The sequence below is a fragment of the Procambarus clarkii genome, chromosome 30, assembly GCF_040958095.1.
Source record: "Procambarus clarkii isolate CNS0578487 chromosome 30, FALCON_Pclarkii_2.0, whole genome shotgun sequence".
NCBI lineage: Eukaryota > Metazoa > Arthropoda > Malacostraca > Decapoda > Cambaridae > Procambarus > Procambarus clarkii.
The window spans coordinates 36,088,556-36,103,092 of record NC_091179.1 but is presented as its reverse complement, the minus strand read 5'-3'; the positions used below and the strand labels follow the sequence as shown (position 1 = coordinate 36,103,092).

Sequence of the window (14,537 nt, the reverse complement as noted above, 5' to 3'; positions counted from 1 at the left end):
GGTAACTACAGACCTGTGTCACTGCTTTCCATTACTGGCAAGATCCTAGAATCATTAATTGCTCAGCAAATGATATCATTTTTTGACCGTCATCGGCTAATTTGTGATCGACAGTATGATTTTAGAAAAGGTCTATCTGCTGCTGATCTCTTGCTAAATCTCTCCTCTAAGTGGCATCAGTCACTGGATAAGTCCAAGATCAGCTGTGTTGTTGCTCTAGATATAGCAGGAGCCTTTGATAGGGTCTGGCACTCTGGATTAGTAGTGAAGCTTCAAGCTTTAGGCATTGCAGGCTCCATCTTAGTGTTATTAAAAGACTACCTTCAAGAACGGACTCTAAAGGTAGTCCTCAATGGAGCAGAATCCGATAGCCACTCAATTGGTGCCAGCGTTCCACAGGGTAGTGTGCTTGGCCCTCTGCTGTGGAATGTTTATTTCAACGATCTTCTTCATCTCATTCCTGAAGCTCAAGCCTATGCTGATGACTGTACTCTAACCTTTACATACAGAAAGGAGGAAATGCTAACTGCTGAAAGAATCATTAATCACAAACACAAGAATTTTAAAGTGCAAACTATGGTATATAATATTGATTGGTGAAGAACTGTTATTCTATGTAATAATTTATAGTGCTTATTATAATTTACTAAGAACAACTAATATTTTTCAAAACAAAACTACGAGCCTTCAATAGGAAGTAGCTGATCTGTAATATTCTAAGAGCATGGACAATAGTAGGTCAATTTCACAACCCATGTGGGACCTGAAAACTACAATTTTCATTATAATTGAACCAATCACGACTATTCTGCTATCTACGTTGATGGACGAGTACTGTGAGACGTAAATTGGTACGTGAGGAAGAGTTTGGGCCTTGGTAAAAAAGGTAACTGGAAATATATCACATATGTACTAAATCACATTCAACATATTGACTTTAAGCATTAAGTCATATATGTGCTGTCTTGTGTGAGAACGGATTGCACATCCAGTGGGTGTTATTGGACCACATACCCATTCTATGGGTGTTATTGGACCCCCATACCCATCCTGTGGGTTGTAGTGGACGATATACTCATCCTGTGGGTGGATGTGACCCTCATACCCATCCTGTGGGTGGTATTGGACCACTTACTCACCTAACAGGTGGTAGCGGACAATATAGCTGTTCCGAACTTTAATGGAATCTGACCCATATATCAGTCAGGTCAACCCATGTGTTGCGTTTCCAAAAGGGTCGCCCATGTTAGAATCGGTGAACGCCCTAGTAATATTGTTGAAAACATCTTAATAACTTATTAAACCAAAGGTCTTTTTATGTCAGAAGAACGGCAGAAACTGGATCTATATATGAAAACTCTTTCAGGACAAAATTTAAAGTAAAACTAAAAATATTTGTAGTTGTATAAAAGTTGCATTTTTCATCGGACGTAGAGCCGGAAATCCGCAATATTCATCTCAGAACAATGCTTATTTCACGCAGAATCGTTAATAAACGTAAGATTTGTATACGTCTCAAGAAAGATAGAAACATAATCTTCATTTTAAATGCCTTACCATGGGCATATTTGTATTTAAAGCGAAGATACGTGTATTTTTCTAATCGGGGAGCTCCGATCCCGCACAGATCGAGCAACGGAGTAACTCTCTCTCAGAACAATGCTAATTTCACGTAAATTCGTTAATAAACACAAATGTTTTAAATGTCTTATGCAAGATATAAATATAAGCTTTATTTTAACTATGAATCTGACGAAAGAGCAGCTTTCGTGGGCGCCCCTGTAGAACAAGCAGTGCCCTAGCAGCGACGGAGAGTCGGCAGGACAGGCTGTAGATCCCACATTATGTAGTTACTGATGAAACTTCCAGATGAGTGAGTAGCGATCGTGGAGCAGCAAGCCGTAGTAGATGAAAATGCAGAGATGATCGCGATGAAAATCATAGCTGTGGCGAGGGTGTTGGCAACGTTCCATGACAGGTGGCTGCGGTCCACAGCAAGCAGCAGCAGTAGAGGTCCAGTGAGAATCCATGTTGTAGTCCGTCGTGGCTGGGTATCGTCGAAACTCTGGGGTCACCAATGTAACGGTTCTATTGTTACGTAAAGTATGGTGACAAATAAACACAGACAATAAGATACTATATATATATTTGGTCGAATATACAGAAGTACACCGGTGATACTTTGGTGCGAGTTGAGCGCACTGAGCGTCGGTACAGTATCTCGCAAGTGTCTGCTCTAGACCACACTTGAAAGTAGACTAGTTAATGTTTGCTATTCTGCTGCTTATATGCTCGGGCAACACCTCACCGTGTTGCCCGGGCAACGCCTCACCTCATTCATCTCCAAAGGTTGACAGGAATATTAACAATGCATTTGGAGCGAGTATATTATTGGGATAATCTACTCGCTACAGTTCTAATGAAGATACATGTGTTTTAATAATCGCCGAGTTCCGACCCCGCACAAACTGATCGACAGAGCAACTCTCTCTCAGAACAATGCTTATTTCACGTAAATTCGTTAATAAACACATATGTTTTATATGTCTTAAGAAAGATAGAAATATAAGCTTCACTTTAAATACTTTACCATAGACATATATAAAGCTCAAGTGAAGATACATACGTTTTTATAGTGGCATTCAGTAGCTTATCGGTCATGGAATGCACAAGCCTACGCACTTGCCAATATAGTGTGTAATTAACAAAGATACGCTTATAAAGCCTAAAATATTATATGCCTTCAGAAAGACATATGCTCGCTATTGTGAGTGCACCAAAGGAAATATATCTTGTTGGAGGACAAAGATATATCAATTCTAAAATAAGTTTCGACTTTCGCGCGGGCGAGAGATAGCGCGACTCTCGCCCCATCTATTGGAGATTCTGTTCACCTAATGACTCAAAGCTACTCAAAGCCTCCTAGCATTACTTAAATAATGAAGAAATATGGTATATATATTCACTATAATGTTGGTGCTTAATGCAGAACACGAGAAAACATATATTTACTATGAAATAATATACTTCATTATGCAATAAGTAAATATGTGGCCTCACAGGAAGTCAACGGTCCAGGTGTCAATGTTGCAGAGCGACTTACCTAAGATATATTGTTGTCTGGAAAGTGTTTGTTGGCATATCAACCTTCTGTACACAGTGATCCAGTCTTCGCACTTCTCTCCTTAAATGATCGCAAATTTAATTTATTATATTAACAAGTAGAATACGTATTTCTAATAATATCTAACATAACTAGCCAGAAAACATTTAAGACTTATTGAAAAATACATGTCTGGAAGTTAAATCGGCTTCATAGAACAATAGTGTTGATCTATACTAATCGTTATTCGTTAGTATGCGTTCGCTACTTAAACCATTTACTGTACTGATGTAAAATCTCCCATGTCTCTTCGCACATGGAACACCGAACCTTACACACTCTCTGATATATTGTTTAATTAATAGAGATTCACTAATAAAGCTTATAATTGTATATGTTATCAAAAAGGCATAGATAAAGTCGTTCTTACGTTTTAGTCACAGAGATTAGATATTAGTAAAGTAAAGTTCATTTTATTCAGGAAAGTACATAAATAGTCGATTTACAAACATAATATTGGATTTATAGATAGAGCTAGTACATACAATACCTAAAGCCACTAGTACGCATAGCGTTTCCAACCCGTTCTCGCAAATTTAATAAGTCAATATTGACTTATTAAATATGTGCATAGGTGACATACTTAACATAATAGGTACCCTTAAAAAGATTCATAGAAAACACCGACCTTACCTAACCTTGTTAGTATCTTAAGATAAGCATCTTATTGCTTCATAATTACAATTATTACCTAACCTATAATAGGTATAGGTTAAGTAATAATTGTAATTACGAAGCAACAAGATGCTTATCTTAAGATACTAACAAGGTTAGGTAAGGTCGGTGTTTTCTATGAATCTTTTTAGGGGTATCTATTATGTTTAGTATATCACCTATGCACGTAGTTAATAAGTCAATATTGACTTTACGAATTTGCGAGAACGGGTTGAGCGTTTCGGGCATATTATTGAGAGAGGAAAGATACTTATATTTAAAAAATATTTTTTTTCCTGACGCTTTCCCTATTGATGGGAACTACAACCTAATGAAGATAAATGGTAATTTTATGTAGATACTGTAATAAACGAAAGTTTTTAATGTCATCAGAAAAGCAGGAATATAGGCAAATTTTAAATCCCTTGTCATAAATATAACTGAAGTGAAAGCAAAGATATATGCATTTTGATAGTTACTTGATGGCTAGGATTGAGTGTGTGAAGCTCTACACTCAAGCTAATAAATTTTGTAATTTGCATATATGTTAATTAACCTTAAAAATCTATGTGTCAGAAGAACGACAGATGTAGACGTTAATGTGACAAAATTTCAACGAATATATATATATATATTTCGTTAAATAAATAATACAACCCCATCGCCAGTGTCAGGACACAAGAAAACTATTGGCATCAGTGTGTGTAAGTACTTCATTCATAATGATGTGCTGCCCGAAATCTTAGCGAAGTATCCAAAATTTGCTTACTGTAGATAATACATGTACATGGCTGTAAAGCTTCCGCCCAATTAGGTGGGTGTGGAGCAAGACTAGTAACTGTGTGACTCATCATAAATGTAAAGTGTCTTGTATAGTGACTGTTGTGAGCCTCTTGTTGATCACTTGTGACACAAAGATTTTTGATGTGTTTATTTGTGTGGGCGATTAAATATGTATGTGTATGTATATATGTATACGTATATATATATATATATATATATGTCGTACCTAGTAGCCAGAACTCACTTCTCAGCCTACTATGCAAGGCCCGATTTGCCTAATAAGCCAAGTTTTACTGAATTAATATATTTTCTCTAATTTTTTTCTTCTGAAATGATAAAGCTACCCATTTCATTATGTATGAGGTCAATTTTTTTTTATTGGAGTTAAAGTTAACGTAGATATATGACCGAACCTAACCAACCCTACCTAACCTAACCTAACCAATCTTTATAGGTTAGGTTAGGTAGCCAAAAACGTTAGGGTAGGTTAGGTTGTCGAAAAAAACATTAATTCATGAAAACTAGGCTTATTAGGCAAATCGGGCCTTGCATAGTAGGCTGAGAAGTGAGTTCTGGCTACTAGGTACGACATATATATATAGACATATATATATAGACATATATATATATATGTACATGTATGTATGAGTGTGTATATGTGTATATAACATTAATAATTTTGTAACCAGCGTCAAAAATTGTTATTTACTTAGCTAAACGAACTAGAGGGTTCAGTTCCTGAACCGATTATGTGCCTCTGTAATCCTTCACACCACCGCCCACGGGATGGGTATGGGGTGCATAATAAAGAAAGAAATTGAAATTGTCCAGCCAGGCGGGGAAAACAGGCTGCACAATACTGATAAAATATGTAATTCACAGAGATGCGCTGATAAACATTAATGTTTTTTTTTTATTAAAGATACAGATATAAACTTTGTTTTCAAACGTTGAATGTAACAATATTTCAAGTATAAGAACCAAGATGTATTTAAGACTTAACGATTTCCTATCAAGTTGCAAAGTTACCTTAATTGCACTCTATCATCATCATTTATTGATGATGTTAATTATGATGCAGGATCGATGTCTAGGTGAATTATGGCTGACACAGTCAGATTACATATGTCAGCCACAAGCAGGTAATTTTCAAAAGAAGGCCCAAAGCCTTGGAATGGCATCCACAAATACAACTCTTAACTTAATTATAAACCTTATATAGTCTATATCATCAGAAATTCAGAAACACAAAAATATAGTTTCACATTTTTGTTATTAAAGTATATATTTTGAACCACATACTCATCCTGAGAGTCTTAATTTATTGTGCACCCCATAGTCATCATGGGCCCGATTTACGAAGCAGTTACGCAAGTACTTACAAACGTGTACATCTTTCCTCAATCTTTGCTGGCTTTGAAAACATTTATTAAAGAGTTTAAAAACATGAAAACTTCCCAATCAACTGTTGATATTGCTATAAACAGCCTCGTGGTGCTTCGGAGCTCATTAACTGTAATAATTGTAAACAAAGCCGCCAAAGATTGAGAAAAGATGTTTAGGTTCGTAAGTGCTTGCGTAACGGCTTCGTGAATCTGGCCCATATGATACCTAAGGGGTCCGTGTAATTTCCCAAAGCTAATTACCCCAGAGGAACAGGCCTCCTCCGATTTGTAGTTTGGTCCACCAGGCTGTTGACGCCGCTGTCATTTACACACACATTATATGTTTATTTATTTATTTATTTATATGGAAGAAGGTACATTGGGGGTTAACAGAGAATACAGAAATTAAGTTGAATTTACATTCTTGTTAAGCCACTAGCACGCATAGCGTTTCGGAACATTAGTAGTCCAAATTAGCCTAAATTGTTTTTAAATTATCCCAACTTCTCTAAGGATAAGGGGTTGACTTATGAGTGCCGGGCACTCAATACTAAGTAGCCTACCTTGCTACTTGTTTATTTATTTAATTTGTATTTATACATATAAGTGTTCTTACATTCTTGTAAAGCCACGTACTAGCAAGCATAACGTTCCGGGTAGATCCTTAATCCTAATTTTGTCCTCGGAATACAACCCTCCGAATCGTTTACCAACAAGATTGTTCAATAAATCCCTGAACTATATGTTTAACACATCTCTAACCCTGTCCGTGGAGGACAAACTATTGCATTATTATGGTTACCAAAATAATGATACAAAATAAGATGATACAAAAATCAGCATGAAATTTACCTCTGCTGAAGACATTGGTAAACTACAAACAGATATTAATAAAGTTTTCGATTGGGCAGCAGAAAATAACATGATGTTTAACGGTGATAAATTCCAGCAGGTACTCAGATACGGCAAAAATGAGGATCTTAAACATAATACAGGGTACAAAACACAATCAAATCTGCCCATAGTAGGAAAACAGGATGTTTCAAGAATTTTCCTTATGTGGAATATTGCATGCTGCACGGTGAATCATGGGCGTTCTGTAGGTTTCATTCTAGAGTAACTGACACGAAATTTGAGACCGATAGGAAAATTCGTAAAGACATGACATTCATCAAGACCTGTGGGCTGAGTGGAGCGGAGGATCTTTGGTGGTTGACTTAAGGGTCGAGATGAGTACTTAATAGTAGGTTACGGATCCATGCACAGGGAAAACTAGAAGAGGGCTTAGTACATTTAAGTACCAGGGACGTAACCATGCCTGTTACCTGGTTGATGGGGTTCTGGTAGTTCGTCTACTCCCCAAGCCCGGCCCGAGGCCAGACTTGACTTGTGAGAGTTTGGTCCACCAGGCTGTTGCTTGGAGCGGCCCGCAGGCCCACATACCCACCACAGCCCGGTTGGTCCGGCACTCCTTGAAGGAAACAATCTAGTTTCTTTCTGAAGATGTCCACGGTTGTTCCTGTAATATTTCTGATGCTCGCTGATCTCTCCCGTCTCCTTTCTAGTGAGTACATTTGAAGAGCTTTGAGACGATCCCAATAATTTGGGTGCTTTATCTCGTCTATGCGTGCCGTATATGTTCTCTGTATTCCCTCAATTTCAGCAATCTCTCCTGCTCTAAAGGGGGAAGTGAGTACTGAGCAGACTCAAGAAGGGACAACACAAGTGATTTGAAGAGTACAACCATTGTGATGGGATCTCTGGACTTGAAAGTTCTCATAATCCATCCTATCATTTTTCTGGCTGACGCAATACTTGCTTGGTTATGCTCCCTAAACGTTAGGAAGTCGGACATCATTATGCCCAAATCCTTGACATGCTGTTTTCCTACTATGGGCAGATTTGATTGTGTTTTGTACCCTGTATTATGTTTAAGATCCTCATTTTTGCCGTATCTGAGTACCTGCTGGAATTTATCACCGTTAAACATCATGTTATTTTCTGCTACCCAATCGAAAACTTTGGTAAACTACAAACAGATATTAATAATGTCTTCAGCAGAGGTAATTTCCATGCTGATTTTTGTATCATCTTATTTTGTATCATTATTTTTGTAACCATAATAATGGAATAGTTTGTCCTCCACGGACAGGGTTAGAGATGTGTTAAACATATAGTTCAGGGATTTATTGAACAATCTTGTTGGTAATCGATTCGGAGGGTTGTATTCCGAGGACAAAATTAGGATTAAGGATCTACCCGGAACATTATGCGTGCTAGGACGTGGCTTTACAAGAATGTAAGAACACTTATATGTATAAATACAAATTAAATAAATAAACAAGTAGCAAGGTAGGCTACTTAGTATTGAGTGCCCGGCACTCATAAGTCAACCCTTTATCCTTAGAGACGTTGGGATAATTTAAAAACAATTTAGGCTAATTTGGACTACTAATGTTCCGAAACGCTATGCGTGCTAGTGGCTTAACAAGAATGTAAATTCAACTTAATTTCTGTATTCTCTGTTAACCCCCAATGTACCTTCCTCCATATAAATAAATAAATAAACATATAATGCGTGTGTAAATGACAGCGGCGTCAACAGCCTGGTGGACCAAACTACAAATTGGAGGAGGCCTGTTCCTCTGGGGTAATTAGCTTTGGGAAATTACACGGACCCCTTAGGTATCATATGGGCCAGATTCACGAAGCCGTTACGCAAGCACTTACGAACCTAAACATCTTTTCTCAATCTTTGGCGGCTTTGTTTACAATTATTAGACAGTTAATGAGCTCCGAAGCACCACGAGGCTGTTTATAACAATATCAACAGTTGATTGGGAAGTTTTCATGTTTTTAAACTCTTTAATAAATGTTTTCAAAGCCGGCAAAGATTGAGGAAAGATGTACACGTTTGTAAGTACTTGCGTAACTGCTTCGTGAATCGGGCCCATGATGACTATGGGGTGCACAATAAATTAAGACTCTCAGGATGAGTATGTGGTTCAAAATATATACTTTAATAACAAAAATGTGAAACTATATTTTTGTGTGTCTGAATTTCTGATGATATAGACTATATAAGGTTTATAATTAAGTTAAGAGTTGTATTTGTGGATGCCATTCCAAGGCTTTGGGCCTTCTTTTGAAAATTACCTGCTTGTGGCTGACATATGTAATCTGACTGTGTCAGCCATAATTCACCTAGACATCGATCCTGCATCATAATTAACATCATCAATAAATGATGATGATAGAGAGCAATTAAGGTAACTTTGCAACTTGATAGGAAATCGTTAAGTCTTAAATATATCTTGGTTCTTATACTTGAAATATTGTTACATTCAACGTTTGAAAACAAAGTTTATATCTGTATCTTTAATAAAAAAAAAAAACATTAATGTTTATCAGCGCATCTCTGTGAATTACATATTTTATCAGTATTGTGCAGCCATTTTTCCCCGCCTGGCTGGATAATTTCAATTTCTTTCTTTATTATGCACCCCATACCCATCCCGTGGGCGGTGGTGTGAAGGATTACAGAGGCACATAATCGGTTCAGGAACTGAACCCTCTAGTTCGTTTAGCTAAACAAATAATTTTTGACGCTGGTTACAAAATTATTAATGTTATATACACATGTACACACTCATACATACATGTACATATATATATATATACGTATACATATATACATACACATACATATTTAATCACCCACACAAATAAACACATCAAAAATCTTTGTGTCACAAGTGATCAACAAGAGGCTCACAACAGTCACTATACAAGACACTTTACATATATGATGAGTCACACAGTTACTAGTCTTGCTCCACACCCACCTAATTGGGCGGAAGCTTTACAGCCATGTACATGTATTATCTACAGTAAGCAAATTTTGGATACTTCGCTAAGATTTCGGGCAGCACATCATTATGAATGAGGTACTTACACACACTGATGCGAATAGTTTTCTTGTGTCCTGACACTGGTGATGGGGTTGTATTATTTATTTAACGAAATATATATATATATATATATTCGTTGAAATTTTGTCACATTAACGTCTACATCTGTCGTTCTTCTGACACAGATTTTTAAGGTTAATTAACATATATGCAAATTACAAAATTTATTAGCTTGAGTGTAGAGCGTCACACACTCAATCCTAGCCATCAAGTAACTATCAAAATGCATATATCTTTGCTTTCACTTCAGTTATATTTATGACAAGGGATTTAAAATTTGCCTATATTCCTGCTTTTCTGACGACATTAAAAACTTTCGTTTATTACAGTATCTACATAAAATTAACATTTATCTTCATTAGGTTGTAGTTCCCATCAATAGGGAGAGCGCCGGTAAAAAAAAAAAATTAAATATAAATATCTTTCCTCTCTCAATAATATGCCCGAAACGCTATGCGTACTAGTGGCTTTAGGTATTGTATGTACTAGCTCTATCTATAAATCCAATATTATGTTTGTAAATCGACTATTTATGTACTTTCCTGAATAAAATGAACTTTACTAATATCTAATCTCTGTGACTAAAACGTAAGAACGACTTTATCTATGCCTTTTTGATAACATATACAATTATAAGCTTTATTAGTGAATCTCTATTAATTAAACAATATATCAGAGTGTGTGTAAGGTTCGGTGTTCCATGTGCGAATAGACATGGGAGATTTTACATCAGTACAGTAAATGGTTTAAGTAGCGAACGCATACTAACGAATAACGATTAGTATAGATCAACACTATTGTTCTATGAAGCCGATTTAACTTCCAGACATGTATTTTTCAATAAGTCTTAAATGTTTTCTGGCTAGTTATGTTAGATATTATTAGAAATACGTATTCTACTTGTTAATATAATAAATTAAATTTGCGATCATTTAAGGAGAGAAGTGCGACGACTGGATCACTGTGTACAGAAGGTTGATATGCCAACAAACACTTTTCAGACAACAATATATCTTGGGTAAGTCGCTCTGCAACATTGACACCTGGACCGTTGACTTCCTGTGAGGCCACATATTTACTTATTTCATAATGGAAGTATATTATTTCATAGTAAATATATGTTTTCTCGTGTTCTGCATTAAGCACCAACATTAATAGTGAATATATGTACCATATTTCTTCATTATTTAAGTAATGCTAGGAGGCTTTGAGTAGCTTTGGGTCATTAGGTGAACAGAATCTCCAATAGATGGGGCGAGAGTCGCGCTATCTCTTGCGCGGGCAAGAGTCGAAACTTATTTTCGAATTGATATATCTTTGTCTTCTGTGACGATAATCTCCTTCAAGAAGAGATTGAGCCTGCTCTTCCCTCCTAAGTTCGTCGCTATACATCCCTATACAACTAATATGGAAGAAATATCCAAGTACAACACCAAGGTTTGCCAGAGAGCAAACGTATTCAGCAATAGGAACACCTGCTCCCCCCACCACTCGAACCACCAGACTACCTGTCCGTCGCCTGCTCATCGCTGATTGGCTGGTGGTCAGTCGCACCTGCTCCCTACCCACCACACTACCTGATGTCTGGGGCTACCACGACCATCGGACCTCAGAATATCCAGTGCTTTCAACAAGTTAACACGTCTCGTTAGGTAGACTAAGCTCTGGCTTACGTGTACTAAGAGACGGTGGCAGCTTAAAGCCAATATTCCTGCACCCATATTTGCATTATATATTGTTCACTTGTTATTACTCACTTGTCTTAACGTAACTTTTCATTTTGTCATTTGATTATTCTTATTATTTTGATTGATTTTATGATACGAATTTTATGTCCATTTTATTCATGTTTTGCTTTTCTAACGTAATTAAAATTTCATTGTTAAATTTACTTGTGTTTTGTGTGTCTTCCCATTACCTTACCACAGACGAAGTTCCAGATTTTCTCTTTTTTGTTTCTATATGTGACGAGGCCATACCCCTAGCTTTTGAAACAGCCGAACACCAACGCATTACCGTCACACTTCCAACAAGATATATTTCCTTTGGTGCACTCACAATAACGAGCATATCTCTGTCTTTCTGAAGGCATATAATATTTTAGGCTCTATAAGCGTATCTTTGTTAATTACACACTATATTGCCAAGTGCGTAGGCTTCTGCCCTCCATGACCGACAAGCTACTGAATGCCACTATAAAAACGTATGTATCTTCACTTGAGCTTTATATATGTCTATGGTAAAGTATTTAAAATGAAGCTTATATTTCTATCTTAAGACATATAAAACATGTGTGTTTAATTAATAACGAATTTACGTGAAATAAGCATTGTTCTGAGAGAGAGTTGCTCTGTCGATCAGTTTGTGCAGGGTCGGAACTCGGCGATTATTAAAACACATTTATCTTCATTAGAACTTTATATATTTCTATGGTAAAGTAGTAAAATAAAGCCTATATTTCTATCTTTCATAAGACATTTAAAACATTTGTGTTTATTAACGGATTTACGTGAAATAAGCATTGTTCTGAGAGAGTGTTACTCCGTTGCTCGATTTGTGCGGGATCGGAGCTCCCCGATTAGAAAAAATACACGTATCTTCGCTTTAAATACAAATATGCCCATGGTAAGGCTTTTAAAATGAAGATTATGTTTCTATCTTTCTTGAGACGTATAAAAATCTTACGTTTATTAACGATTCTGCGTGAAATAAGCATTGTTCTGAGATGAATATTGCGGATTTCCAGCTCTACGACCGATGAAAAATGCAACTTTTATACAACTACAAATATCTTTAGTTTTACTTTAAATTTTGTCCTGAAAGAGTTTTCATATATAGATCTAGTTTCTGCCGTTCTTCTGACATAAATAGACCTTCGGTTTAATAAGTTATTAAGATGTTTTCAACAATATTACTAGGGCGTTCACCGATTCCAACATGGGCGACCCTTTTGGAAACGCAACACTTGAGTTGACCCGATTGACAGACTGGTTATATTCCAACAGGGTCTGAGACATACCCATCCTGTAGTTGGTAGACACAATACTATCCTGTTTGCAGTAGTTTACCCAATAGACATTCTAACGTAACATCGTTTTCTGTTAGCGTTTCTACAAAACATCCTTTAAAGAATTGTAAAGCACAAACAATGGTATATAATATTGATTAGTGAAGGACTGTTATTCTATGTAATAATTTTTAGTGCTTATTATAATTTACTAAGAACAACTAATATTTCTCAAAACAAAACTACGAGCCTTCAATAGGAAGTAGCTGATCTGTAATATTCTAGGAGCATGGACAATAGTAGGTAAATTTCACAACCCATGTGGGACCTGAAAACTATAATTTTCCTTATAATTGAACCAATCACGACTATTCTGCTATCTAGGTTGACGGACGGGTACTGTGAGACGTAAATTGGTACGTGAGGAAGAGTTTGGGCCTTGGAAAAAAAAGTAACTGGGAATATATATAACATTATTATTGCAATAATGGAAGGATTAGTGAAGGATTTGGTGTGTCTGGTTGGAGCCCAGAGAGCAAAGATGGATTCCCTGCGGGAGGACGTACGACGGCTGAGACTTCAGGAGGAAACGAAGGAAGAGACCAGTGTTGACGGGACCTCATCGTGGAGAGTCGTGAGGGACAGGGGTCTTAAGAAGACCTTGACATGGCCGCCTACAGACGCCCTAAGGACAGCAAATTCATTTGCCGTGTTGGAGGACGAGTGCTGTGGTGAGCCTGCAGTTCACTCGGAACGAAAATCAGCGAGGAACGGCGGAGCGCAGGCCCCTCAGGCTGCTCAGAAAGTTAAGGAGGTACCGAAGCGAATTTTGGTTGAAGGAGATTCCCAGGTGAGGTAATTAGACAGAACGTTTTGTGCCAGAGATATTGGGAACAGATTAAGGGTTTGCTATCCGGGAGCTGGAATTGGTGATATTGCTGGAAACATGAATGATATTATGACGGGAAATGGGAACAAACCCATTATTTGTATTAGTGCAGTGGGTAATGATGTTGGGCGAGTTATGAGTGAGGAACTAATATAGAGATTCAGGACAGCCATTGAATTAGTTAGGAGCAAGGGAGGAATCCCGATCATATGTGGCATTCTTCCAAGAAAGGGAGTAGGAAATGAATGTATGTCGAGGGCACTTGGTGTCAATTGCCGGCTGGAAAGATATTGCAAATCAAATGCAATATCTTTCATAGACAACTGGGAACACTTCTATGGAAAAAATGAAATGTATGCTCATGATGGGGTGCATCAATCGAGGGCTGGGGTTGTTGCTGTTGTGAACTCGTTGGAACCAGTGGTTAGAGGTGTTTGTTTGGGTTTAATCTGTTAGTAGATAGTGGTATGGGAATTGATTTGGAGGAAGGAGGTAATAAAAGTATGTGTTCGTGGGAGAAAAGAATTGGCAAAATGATCAGGAAAAGAAAAGGGCCTCAAAATAACAATTCACTTAGGGTATATTACACTAACAGTACAAGTCTAAGAAATAAAATTAACGAATTAAATGCTCTTGTCTGCACAGAAAAAATAGATATTATTGCACTTACCGAAACGTGGATGAA

General features: G+C 37.1%; 1 protein-coding gene across 1 annotated transcript in view; it reads right to left on the bottom strand.

Moving 5' to 3' along the window:
* The window catches only part of LOC123747659 (BTB/POZ domain-containing protein 2-like), a 209,098-nt gene that overhangs the window by 160,207 nt on the left and 34,354 nt on the right, over positions 1–14,537 (bottom strand). The window lies entirely within an intron of this gene.